Here is a 12,765-nt window from a genome sequence, read left to right as displayed (position 1 = left end):
ATATATATATATGTACATTGACATTGTGTATATACATACCCCGTGAGTGATGGGGATTTTATCACTCCCTCTGGGTGGTGGGAGATCACCTTAATTTATGTGTTTATTTGTCCATTATGGTTAGACTGTCTAATGGATGTTTAACAACTTTTATAAATCATCTTATGCTTAAACTGATTCTTGGAGGTTATGAAGTTTTTTGATTACTTTAAATCATCTTATGATTTGAGAACCCAAGGAAACTATAAAAAATAAAGGTTACTAGATAGTTAATATCATTCACTCCATTGTACATTTGTTTCTTGGACTATATTCTGATAGGGTATTATTGTTGATGGTCTAATGTGTCTTTTTTATTAAGTTAATTAGTTTTATTTTTCTTATAAGAGATACCATCTTGTAATTGGTTTATTTCATTATGGTGTTGCAAAAACTACGAAGGCTTCAAAGCGTGAAGCATTGATATGTCTCAATTTGAATCAAGTCAATATCTAAGGAATTTGATGGCTTAATTGAGTATTTGTGACCAACTCTTTAAGCTGATGTAAAGATGGGATCTCTGAAATTAATATTAGCTAAAGCTAGTGCTGATCAAATTCAGGTAGTCAACAGTAAAATTCATTATTATCATTAACTACACCTTATCCTAAGTAAGTTAGGGTTGTTGTATGGTGTTCATAATGTCAATTGAAGATAATTGATATGGTTGTGTTCCATCACATAGTTGATATTGTGAAGTCAACCCATACAACATGGAAACATGACCCTTTCTCATCCATATATGAATGGATATTGTGATTCGTGGAAGATGAAACAACAAACTACGTGTACTATTTGTAGAAAATGAAAGCTTTTTAGCAGATGGAAATAGGTAGGGGTTGGATTTAATGCAAGGTGGCAGCCATATTGTCTCTTAAGTTTTCTGAAGCAGAAAGTTGCTAGGAGGCAATTAGATGGTCTTTAAGAAGTGCTGAAGCGTGGTAATAGGTGTCACACAAATAAGATGCCACTGAAAGCCTGACAATGGCAGCTAGAAGGAAAAGATGGTGGCAACAGCATGGCAAGTGGCAACAAGATGCTTTGTTCCGGTTGACTAAAATCAACTCGCAGTCAACCAAATCAATCAGAACTATAATAATAGGTTATATCCAAATCCAAGTTAGTACAATCCCATCTAACCAACTAGAGAACTTGTAACACCCCTCGCTTTGAAACTGAGGTAAGGGGTGTTACAATTTTCACTCGAAAAATGTCATTCTAGTGTGAATATGTATTGTGCGATCACTTTTTTCCTTGTTATTGAGAAAATAGTGTAATATGGCATGAAGTTGCCATACGTTGCTGTATATTCCGAGCCTTTCTCAGGTATGAGTCGGGGGCATATCTGCACATTATCTGCTCTCATACCACTGTTGGCACTGTCTCTGTCATGAGGTACACCTATTTTATTAACTTATCTTAGTATGTATTAGCATGGTTGTGAGCTGCCACATTGATGCAAGAGCAGTTTTGTAGTTATTAGTGTTTTTATTTGTTTAATTATTGTTAGTATTTCAATTATTAGGTTTTAATACTTTTTTATTTATTAGTTTTAATAAGTAGTCATGTGACTAGCACATTTGACTATTAAAAAAAAGATAGATTCCTTATATTAGATGGATTCCTTGTGATCAAGGACTAGGATTCCTATGTGATCAAGGATTAGTAACCTAGTATAAGTAGTCTTTTAAGAGACTTTGTAGGCAGTCGTTTCATTCTATTTCAACTTTGAAGATTTCTTAAACCCTAATTTTAATATCTCAATTCCATAATTGATCTTACACTGTTTTCGCCAACTTTTGGACTTGTTTTGTTGATCATTCCGCCCATACTGCATTACATGTCCCATAGATTGACCTGATTTACAAGTTATGGATGTACGTCTCCAACCCATGGATCTCAATGGAGCCTATCAGCGAACATCTATTTCCATACACCACTGTACAAAGACCACACAATGAACATTCTCTCCTCTTACACCGGATGGTTCTACTGGGCGATAAATCCCTGACATTAGTGCACGAGGCACCATGTCACCTTTAGTCCAAAGACCAGATACACAATCGGGAGCCAAAAACAGATCATTAATCCTCAAACCATGTGATTTATCGATGGCGTCACATTTAGTAGATGTTCTAGCAACACCCACCCACATGTCTACTATATGCGTCCCACGCAATGTAGCGTGTGACTCACCACCCCATTCCCACTAGCATCCTATGCTAACAATGGTAGTAGCCCATGTGCCGATCCACTAATCGATATATCATATTCCCCTTTTGATAAATCTAAGGACCGGGAATATCTTTAAGATATTCTGAACTATAAATCAAGGTCACACTGTCTCAACCCTTTGAGAGTAAGAACTTTATCAGGATATCTAGGGACTCATTCATAAAAGCCAAAGGGAGAGGTATGAATGAAGATATGACCATTTTATTAATATCAAGAATACATCAAGAGTGTCATTCACATACATCCCGTGTAATGTAAATCTAGCATCTAGGGCACTATCACTAACATATCAATCATCTAAGCTCTTAAGAGTTACAGGAAGAGAACCCATCAGGGCTCGGGGCCTTGTCCCCCCTTATACTGAATAAGACAGCTTTTATCTCTTCATTGCTAATGCTTCTGATTAGGCTGGATGCTTGATTTGGTTGGATACTTGGCCCTAAGTTCAGGATATTTGGATCAATCGGCTGACAAGGGACTTCTATTCCTAGTAGATTCTCATAGAACCTTACAAACTCATCCGCAACCTCATTAAAAGATGCAGTAAGTGATCCGTCTTCTCTGTAAACCGAAGCAATGAAGTTGCGCTTAGAGTTTCTTCTAGCCATTGCAAGGAAGAACTCGGTGCATTTGTCACTTTGCTCACATTTGGCTTTCTGCTGATAGAATAGTCTCTTAGCTTCTTTCAAGAAAATAGTTTTCTTCCTCAAAACAGCAACTTTATTTTGTAGGACAACATTTTGTGGCTGGTCCTGGAGGCAAAGTTGGGCCTCTTCAAACTCTTGGGAAGCTCTTTCAGCTCGAGAGGAAATATACCCAAAATGATTAGTGTTTAGCTGCCTCAAAGGATGTGTCACGGTGCGACAATGTAGTTGGCCTCAAACCAGTGAAAATACATAGTAGAACAGAGCTAAGGAAGAGAGAAGAGGGAGAACGTAGAAAGAGAGAGAGAGGGAGAGAGAGAGAAAGAGAGAACAGGGAGGAAGAATTGTTCTATTGAATTTCGATAACTCTCCCATACGCTGGGAGAGCTGATATACTCGCTTGGGTGGGTGCGGATGCAGTAGATTGCTCCCACCGAGCGGTTACAACCATAACTTTTGTCTTTTCCTAGGGCCTGTCACGTGGCCCCTTGATTCTAACGAACTCATAGCTGGAAATTAAATTACAATACTAAGGTGCATGAGCACTTGATTCTATGAAATAATACCTTGCACATGCACATAAAGCTTTCGATCTACTTGATTAATGTTACTTAAAAAAGAAAAAGATAACAGTGAAAAAGCTGCATGAAGGGGAAAGATAAACTTGAGAAGTTGTGGAAGTAGCCAAATAACCTTGTTACCCATATAAAAGAGGTCCACCTCTAAGGTGAAGGGTATGGTGGAACTTTCCTATGGGCATTTTAGTACTTAATCTAGTTCTTGTACCAAAGGGCCTCTTTGTTCTTTCTGAAACTAGCTTGGTTTTTATTCTGTTGGTTCTGGCAGGTTGCCTTTAAATAACTGGATGATATATTGGAAAGCTTGATGCTTCTGTTGAAGTTTTGAAATGATATTATTTCTATTAGCACTCTGAAATGGAACTAAAACTGAGTTTCGGTTGAAAAGTTTGATGTTTGGGTGACAGGTAAAGGACAAGTCTTGCTATTCAGTAAAATAGCTTTGGGTGTCACAAATAGTACTGTTTTTAGACATTAAAATCTGTAGCAGCTCAAAATCTATGGAGTTAAGTTTTAACTAGAGTGTTAGATTCATTGTTGAATCTACCAAGGTGTGTTGTAGAATTTGTCTTGTTGCTTTCATGGACATACCCGTGAAAGAAGCTGTTTCTTCAATTTAGAAACCTAAGGTGTAGATATGATATTGGGAATATTCGCTCTTTCTTATGGCAGGAGATGGCTACATTCTTAAGGGTACTAGGGAGTTATCCGTCAGACGCTAACATGGAGTGAATGAATGTTGAAGCCTGATAGGATGGATCCCTTAACTCCAGCAACTATTTGTATCTCTGTCATAGGCTTGAATTATTCGAGTTAATACTATTCTATAATGGAAATCTTCCAGGTAATTTATCTGGTTGGCAATCATATGGTTTTAACTCCTCGTAGATACTGACTGCTAGTTGCCAAACTTAATGAACATGAAAAGCTTCTTGGAAGTTTGTTGTCCTCCTCCAAGCTACTTACTCCAATTTTGAGCTTGGGGTTCATCCCTTGTGTATTTTTAGATTTTTAATGAAAAGTTTTGGTCCTTTTATGAAATTTAGGTCTTTTATTATTTTTAAGTATTTTTTAAGAAATTTTTAGGCTTTCTTATGAAATTTAGATTTTTTTTTTAATTTTTAGATGTTTTTATGAAGTCTTTAGCTCTTTTTATTATTTTAGGTTTTTTTGTTAAATTTTTAGGTCTTTTTTATTAAATTTAGGTCTTTTTTGAATATTTTAAAATATTTTTTTATGAAATTTCTAATTTTTTTTTTTATAAATTTAGGTATTTTTTTTTTATCAAATTTAATCTTTTTCATATTAGGAATCAAATGTTAAATTTTTTAATTATTGAGGGATTAAATGTCATATTTATTTATTAAAACTAATATGATGTATCTCGTTAACATGATTTTTTATATGACTTTTTTTATATGACTTTTTTTTTTTTTTTTGCAGGTCAGCTTCCCTAACGCTTCAGGCGTGGTTATTTTCTTCTACTAGGGATAGGGTTGTGCTCGGTAGAGGAAGAACGTGTTGATTCACGTCATCAACCAAGTTAGATCAAGTCTTTCTTGCACGTTTAACAATCTATCCACACACAGTATGCTATCTGAAAATATGATTGCTGAAAATATGAAAAAGTGAATGCATAGGCAGATTAGGAAATATGATTGTTGCAAACCAGTGATGGAACTCGATTGTGCGGGTAGATGATGCTCAACTGCTAAGATTTGAATAGTTGTAAAACCACTTCATTTTTGTTAATCTTCTTTTACATATTTGAGCATTTCAATATTATTGAATTGTTGATGGAGTACTTACGTTTCATCATTACTTACCGTCATTGATTTTTTTATCAAGTGCACAATTTTTATGTACGGAATTTTTGGCGCTATACTGACTGTAAGATGTTTTGCTCAGGTGAAGTACGAGATTTCACGCTCTTATGAGAAAGTTGATGAGACGCTAAAGCTTATTTTTAAAAAGGTTGTGACTTCCATTATGCATTACTTTCCCTCTCTTCCCCCTTTTTAGAGCAATATATTTTTAGGCCGAATAGACTCTTTTATCCCGAGCTTAGGGTCAGTTTTGAATTTTATCCAGTTTTGACATTTAGTTCAATTTGGTCATCAAATTTAAACTTTGATTTCAATTTTATCCCTAAGCGGACAGGTGAGAGCCCCAACATACGTGTTGCTTAGGTGGCGTGCTGATGTGTCATTTGTCGAACACATTAGCAAAAGAAATACATCATCTTCAACCCTCAGGCCACTAGGTTTTACATCCTAAACAGTTGCCGCCGCCTTCCTTCATCGTCGGTCGCCTTTTTCTTCTCTCATCGCCAGTAACCCGAGGCCTCAACCCTGTGGTTACGCCACGGGAGCCATGTCGAGCACGAAGCTGTTCGGCCATGGGAGTGACCAGAGGTCCTCGGCCATGGCGTCGATGGCCATTGCAATGCCGAGATTCGACCCGTGGCTGAGAAGACTCGCGTAAATCGGTCGACCAAAATGATCACCCACGTCGGCGAGCCATCGACAAAAAGGGGAGACGAACCGTCAGTCAGGGCAGTCACGGTGAACCTCGATTTTGGAGAACATCGTCGATGATGGCGGAAGCAAGGCCCACTCGATCGACGGCAATAGACCCATGGCCCTTGTCTTCTTCTCAACATCGATCTTGCCATGGTCATTTTTTCGCCTTGACCTGTGATCTTCTCCCCTCTCTCTTCTTTTCCCAATCGGCTGCCTATGTGGTCGCCATTAATGGAAGCAAGCCACCCGCGATGAAGAGTGAGAAAGAAGGAGGCGGCTAGGGGTAGGGAAAAGGCAAAAACGGCAACGACGGGGGCGGCGTCAGCACAAGGTGGAAGGCGAAACACTTGGTGATTTGGGGAAGAAGATGGGTTTTAACCCATTACATGTTCGGTCGACCCAGCTGGGTCGGATTTGGATCAAAGTCAACCATGGGATTGTTTGCCTATTGTGTCCATTATTTGACACAACAATACGTCGCGTCTGCAGGGCCACATGTTAGTCCGCTTTAGGAGAAAATTAAAACAAAAGTTAAAGTTCGATGATAAAATTGAAACAAATGTCAAAACTGGATAATAGTGAAAAAAGACCCTAAGTTCAGTATAAAATAGTTTATTTGACCATATTTTTATGATATTTTCGACTGCAGGAAGTAGTTGTATTGTTCTTTGGATGTCTACATGCAGGTTCAACGCTTTTAGTTATCACTGTAGTGATCTTTTACCTTTTACCCCCTTTTTATTCCTTTCCGTTTTTATTTTTTTTTATGTCTTGTTATTTCAATTATGATGTTAAAATAGTAGTTCCTTTTTAAACTAATTGGGTCATGATAGATTTTTACTTCAATGGGCAGGTTCTCAGGACTCAATGCTTGGGAAATAGGAGAGCTCGTATCCTACACAGAGAAGTAGCTCTTCGTTCTTACTTTCTCAGTGACCCAGGTATGGTATTTCTTGACAAAATCTTATACAACTATTTTTCTTTTTAGCGTTATCCATGTAAAATATTTTCATTGCATTTTGGTGCATAGTACTTATTTGTCGAGGGTGGATCAAATGATTCTTTGATGGAAAAACCGTTTAGGTTTTCTTGGTGCCTAACGTCTGGCTTTATGATTGGGTTCTGTTTACGCAATTACAATTGCCCTTTAATTTCAAGCCATTTGTACTTGATTATGATCTCATCCTAAGAAATTTTGACCCGTTTCTTTTTTCGTTTTTTTTTTTTTTGTAGCTCAGCTTCCCTAATGCATTAGGCGTGGTTATTTTCTTCTACTAGGGAAAGGGTTGTGCTCGGTAGAGGAAGAACGTGTTGATTCACGCCATCCACCAGGTTAGATCAAGTCTTTCTTGCACGTTTAACAATCTATCCACACACAGTATGCTATCTGAAAATATGAAAAAGTGAATGCATAAGCGGATTAGGAAATATGATTGCTGCAAACCAGTGATGGAACTCGATTGTGCAAGTAGATGATACTCAACTGTTAAGGTTTGAATAGTTGTAAAACCACTTCATTTTTGTTAATCTTCTTTTACGTATTTTAGCATTTCAATATTATTGAATTGTTGATGGAGTACTTATGTTTCATCATTACTTACCGTCATTGATTTTTTTATCAAGTGCACAATTTTTATGTATGGAATTTTTGGCACTATACTGACTGTAAGATGTTTTGTTCAGGTGAAGTACGAGATTTCACGCTCTTATGAGAAAGTTGATGAGACGCTAAAGCTTATTCTTAAACAGGTTGTGAGTTCCATTGTGCATTACTCTCCCTTTCTTCCCCCTTTTTAGAGCAATATATTTTTGGGCCGGATAGACTATTTTATCGGGAGCTTAGGGTCATTTTTGAATTTTATCCAGTTTTGACATTTAGTTCAATTTGGTCATCAAATTTAAACTTTGATTTGAATTTTATCCCTAAGCGGATAGGCGAGAGCCCCAACATACGTGGTGCTTAGGTGGCGTGCTGATGTGTCCTTTGTAGGACACATTAGCAAAAGAAATCCATCATCTTCAACCCTCAGGCCACTAGGTTTTACATCCTAAACAGTTGCCGCCGCCTTCCTTCATCGTCGGTCCCCTTTTTGTTCTCTCATCGCCGGTAACCCAAGGCCTCAACCCTGTGGTCACGCCACGCGCATGTCGAGCACGAAGCTGTTCGGCCATGGAGTGACCAGAGGTCCTCGGCCATGGCGTCGATAGCCATTGCAATGCCGAGATTCGACCCGTGGCTGAGAAGACTCGCGTAAATCGGTCGACCAAAATGATAATCCACGTCGGAGAGCCATCGACCAAAAGAGGAGACGAACCGTCAGTTAGGGCAGACACGGTGAACCTCGATTTTGGAGAACATCGTCGACGATGGCGGAAGCAAGGCCCACTCGATTGACGGTAATATACCCATGGCCCTTGTCTTCTTCTCAACATCGATCTCGCTATGGTCATTTTTTCCCCTTGACCTGCGATGTTCTACCCTCTCTCTTCTTTTCCCAATCGGCTGCCTATGTGGCCGCCATTAGTGGAAGCAAGCCACCCACGAGGAAGAGCAAGAAAGAAGGAGGCGGCGAGGGGCAAGGAAAAGGTAAAAACGGCAACGACGGGGGCGGTGGCAGCGCAAGGTGGTAGGCGAAACACTTGGTGATTTGGGGAAGAAGATGGGTTTTGACCCATTACATGTTGGGTTGACCCACTGGGTCGGATTTTGATCAAAGTCAACCATGGGATTGTTTGCCTATTGTGTCCATTATTTGACACAACAACACGCTGCGTCTGGAGGGCCACATGCCAGTCCGCTTTAGGAGAAAATTAAAACAAAAGTTAAAGTTTGATGATAAGATTGAAACAAATGTCAAAATTGGATAATAGTGAAAAAAGACCCTAGTTCAGTATAAAATAGTTTATTTGACCATATTTTTATGATGTTTTCGACTGCAGGAAGTAGTTGGATTGTTCTTTGGAGGTCTCCATGCAGGTTCAACGCTTTTAGTTATCACTGTAGTGATCTTTTATCTTTTACCCCCTTTTTATTCCTTTCCTTTTTTATGTCTTGCTATTTCAATTATGATGTTAAAATAGTCGTTACTTTTTAAACTAATTGGGTCGTGATAGCTTTTTACCTCAATGGGCAGGTTCTCAGGACTCAATGCTTGGGAAATCGGAGAGCTCGTATCCTACGCAGAGAAGTAGCTCTTCGTTGTTACTTTCTCAGTGACCCAGGTATGGTATTTCTTGACAAAATCTTCTACAACTATTTTTCTTTTTAGCGTTATCCACGTAAAATCTTTTCACTGCATTTTGGTGCATTGTACTTATTTGTCGAGGGTGGATCAAATGATTCTTTGATGGAAAAACCGTTTGGGTTTTCTTGGTGCCTAACGTCTGGCTTTATGATTGGGTTCTGTTTACGCAATTGCAATTGCCCTTTAATTTCAAGCCATTTGTACTTGATTATGATCTCATCCTAAAAAATTGTGATCCGTTTCTTTTTTCGTTTTTTTTTGCAGCTCAGCTTCCCTAACGCTTCAGACGTGGTTATTTTCTTCTACGAGGGAAAGGGTTGTGCCCGATAGAGGAGAAACGTGTTGATTCACGCCATCCATCGGGTTAGATCAAGTCTTTCTTGCACGTTTTACAATCTATCCACGCACAGTATGCTATCTGAAAATATGAAAAAGTGAATACATAAGCGGATTAGGAAATATGATTGCTGCAAACCAGTGATGGAACTCGATTGTGCAAGTAGATGATGCTCAACTGCTAAGGTTTGAATAGTTGTTAAACCACTTCATTTTTGTTAATCTTCTTTTACGTATTTGAGCATTTCAATATTATTAAATTGTTGATAGAGTACTTATGTTTAATCATTACTTACCGTCATTGATTTTTTTATCAAGTGCACAATTTTTATGTACGGAATTTTTGGCACTATACTGACTGTAAGATGTTTTGCTAAGGTGAAGTACGAGATTTCACGCTCTTATGAGAAAGTTGATGAGACGCTAAAGCTTATTCTTAAAGAGGTTGTGACTTCCATTATGCATTACTCTCCCTTTCTTCTCCCTTTTTAGAGCAATATATTTTTGGGTCGGATAGACTATTTTATCGGGAGCTTAGAGTCATTTTTGAATTTTATCCAGTTTTGACATTTAGCTCAATTTGGTCATCAAATTTAAACTTTGATTTCAATTTTATCCCTAAGCGGACAGGAGAGAGCCCCAACATACATGGTGCTTAGGTGGCGTGCTGATCTGTCCTTTGTCGGACACATCAGTAAAAGAAATCCATCATCTTCAACCCTCAAGCCACTAGGTTTTACATCCTAAACATTTGCCGCCGCCTTCCTTCATCGTCGGTCCCCTTTTTGTTCTCTCATCGCCGGTAACCCGAGGCCTTAACCCTGTGGTCACGCCACGCGAGCCATGTCGAGCACGAAGCTGTTCGGCCATGGGAGTGACCAGAGGTCCTCGGCCATGGCGTCGATGGCCATTGCAATGCCGAGATTCGACCCGTGGCTGAGAAGACTCGCGTAAATCGGTCGACCAAAATGATAACCCACGTCGGCGAGCCATCGACCAAAAGGGGAGACGAACCGTCAGTCAGGGCAGTCACGGTGAACCTCGATTTTGGAGAACATCGTCGACGATGGCGGAAGCAAGGCCCACTCCATCGACGGTAATAGACCCATGGCCCTTGTCTTCTTCTCAACATCGATCTCGCCATGGTCATTTTTTCCCCTTGACCTCCGATCTTCTCCCCCCTCTCTTCTTTTCCCAATTGGCTGCCTTTGTGGCCGCCATTAATGGAAGCATGCCACTTGCGATAAAGAGTAAGAAAGAAGGAGCCGGCTAGGGGTAGGGAAAAGGCAAAAACGGCAACGACAGGGGCGGCGTCAGCGCAAGGTGGAAGGCGAAACACTTGGTGATTTGCGGTAGAGGATGAGTTTTGACCCATTACATGTTCGGTCGACCCCGCTGGGTCGGATTTGGATCAAAGTCAACCATGGGATTGTTTGCCTATTGTGTCCATTATTTGACACAACAACACGCCGTGTTTGCAGGGCCACACGCCAGTCCGCTTTAGGAGAAAATTAAAACAAAAGTTAAAGTTCGATGGTAAAATTGAAACAAATGTCAAAACTGGATAATAGTGAAAAAAGACCCTAAGTTCAGTATACAATAATTTATTTGACCATATTTTTATGATGTTTTCGACTGCAGGAAGTAGTTGGATTTCTCTTTGGAGATCTACATGCAGGTTCAACGCTTTTAGTTATCACTGTAGTGATATTTTACCTTTTACCCCCTTTTTATTCCTTTCATTTTTTTTTTTTTATGTCTTGCTATTTCAATTATGATGTTAAAATAGTCGTTCCTTTTTAAACTAATTGGGTCGTGATAGCTTTTTACCTCAATGGGCAGGTTCTCAGGACTGAATGCTTGGGAAATCGGAGAGCTCGTATCCTACACAGAGAAGTAGCTCTTCGTTGTTACTTTCTCAGTGACCCAGGTATTGTATTTCTTGACAACATCTTCTACAACTATTTTTCTTTTTAGCGTTATCTACGTAAAATATTTTCATTGGATTTTGATGGATTGTACTTATTTGTCGAGGGTGGATCAAATGATTCTTTGATGGAAAAGCCGTTTTGGTTTTCTTGGTGCCTAACGTCTGGTTTTATTATTGGGTTCTGTTTACGCAATTACAATTGCCCTTTAATTTCAAGCCATTTGTACTTGATTATGATCTCATCCTAAGAAATTGTGACCTGTTTCTTTATTTTTTTTTTTGCAGCTCAGCTTCACTAACGCTTCAGGCGTGGTTATTTTCTTCAACTAGGGAAAGGGTTGTGCTCGGTAGAGGAAGAACGTGTTGATTCACGCCATCCATCAGGTTAGATCAAGTCTTTCTTGCACGTTTAACAATCTATCCACACACAGTATGCTATCTGAAAATATGAAAAAGTGAATGCATAAGCGGATTAGGAAATATGATTGCTGCAAACCAGTGATGGAACTCGATTGTGCAAGTAGATGATACTCAACTGCTAAGGTTTGAATAGTTGTAAAACCACTTCATTTTTGTTAATCTTCTTTTACGTATTTTAGCATTTCAATATTATTGAATTGTTGATGGAGTACTTATGTTTCATCATTACTTACCGTCATTGATTTTTTTATCAAATGCACAATTTTTATGTACGGAATTTTTGGCACTCTACTGACTGTAAGATGTTTTGCTCAGGTGAAGTACGAGATTTCACGCTCTTATGAGAAAGTTGATGAGACGCTAAAGCTTATTCTTAAACAGGTTGTGAGTTCCATTATGCATTACTCTCCTTTTCTTCCCCCATTTTAGAGCAATATACTTTTTGGCCGAATAGACTATTTTATCGGGAGCTTAGGGTCATTTTTGAATTTTATCCAGTTTTGACATTTAGTTCAATTTGGTCATCAAATTTAAACTTTGATTTCAATTTTATCCCTAAGCAGACATGCGAGAGCCCCAACATACGTGGTGCTTAGGTGGCGTGCTGATGTTTCATTTGTCGGACACATCAGCAAAAGAAATCCATCATCTTCAACCCTCAGGCCATTAGGTTTTACATCCTAAACAGTTTCCGCCGCCTTCCTTCATCGTCGGTCGCCTTTTTGTTCTCTCATCGCCGGTAACCCGAGGCCTCAACCCTGTGGTCACGCCACGCGAGCCATGTCGAGCACGAAGCTGTTCGGCCATGGGAGTGAC

General features: G+C 39.2%; 1 long non-coding RNA gene across 2 annotated transcripts in view; it reads left to right on the top strand.

The window, feature by feature from the left end:
* The window catches only part of LOC127801390 (uncharacterized), a 70,854-nt gene that overhangs the window by 39,634 nt on the left and 18,455 nt on the right, over window positions 1-12,765 (top strand). The window contains exons 3-10 of one of the 2 annotated variants that reach the window (XR_008023050.1): window positions 6,872-6,959; window positions 7,252-7,350; window positions 7,702-8,995; window positions 9,153-9,240; window positions 9,528-9,785; window positions 9,978-10,043; window positions 11,241-11,277; window positions 11,442-11,529. This is a non-coding gene — a long non-coding RNA (uncharacterized LOC127801390). Of the gene's footprint in view, window positions 1-6,871; window positions 6,960-7,251; window positions 7,351-7,701; window positions 8,996-9,152; window positions 9,241-9,527; window positions 9,786-9,977; window positions 10,044-11,240; window positions 11,278-11,441; window positions 11,530-12,383; window positions 12,546-12,765 lie in introns of those variants that run through there. The other variant, XR_008023051.1, reaches the window with a different exon arrangement.

The sequence above is a fragment of the Diospyros lotus genome, chromosome 5 (assembly GCF_014633365.1).
Source record: "Diospyros lotus cultivar Yz01 chromosome 5, ASM1463336v1, whole genome shotgun sequence".
NCBI classification, from domain to species: Eukaryota; Viridiplantae; Streptophyta; class Magnoliopsida; order Ericales; family Ebenaceae; genus Diospyros; species Diospyros lotus.
Note: the sequence above shows the minus strand (reverse complement) of the source record. Positions and strands in the feature narration are given on the sequence as shown.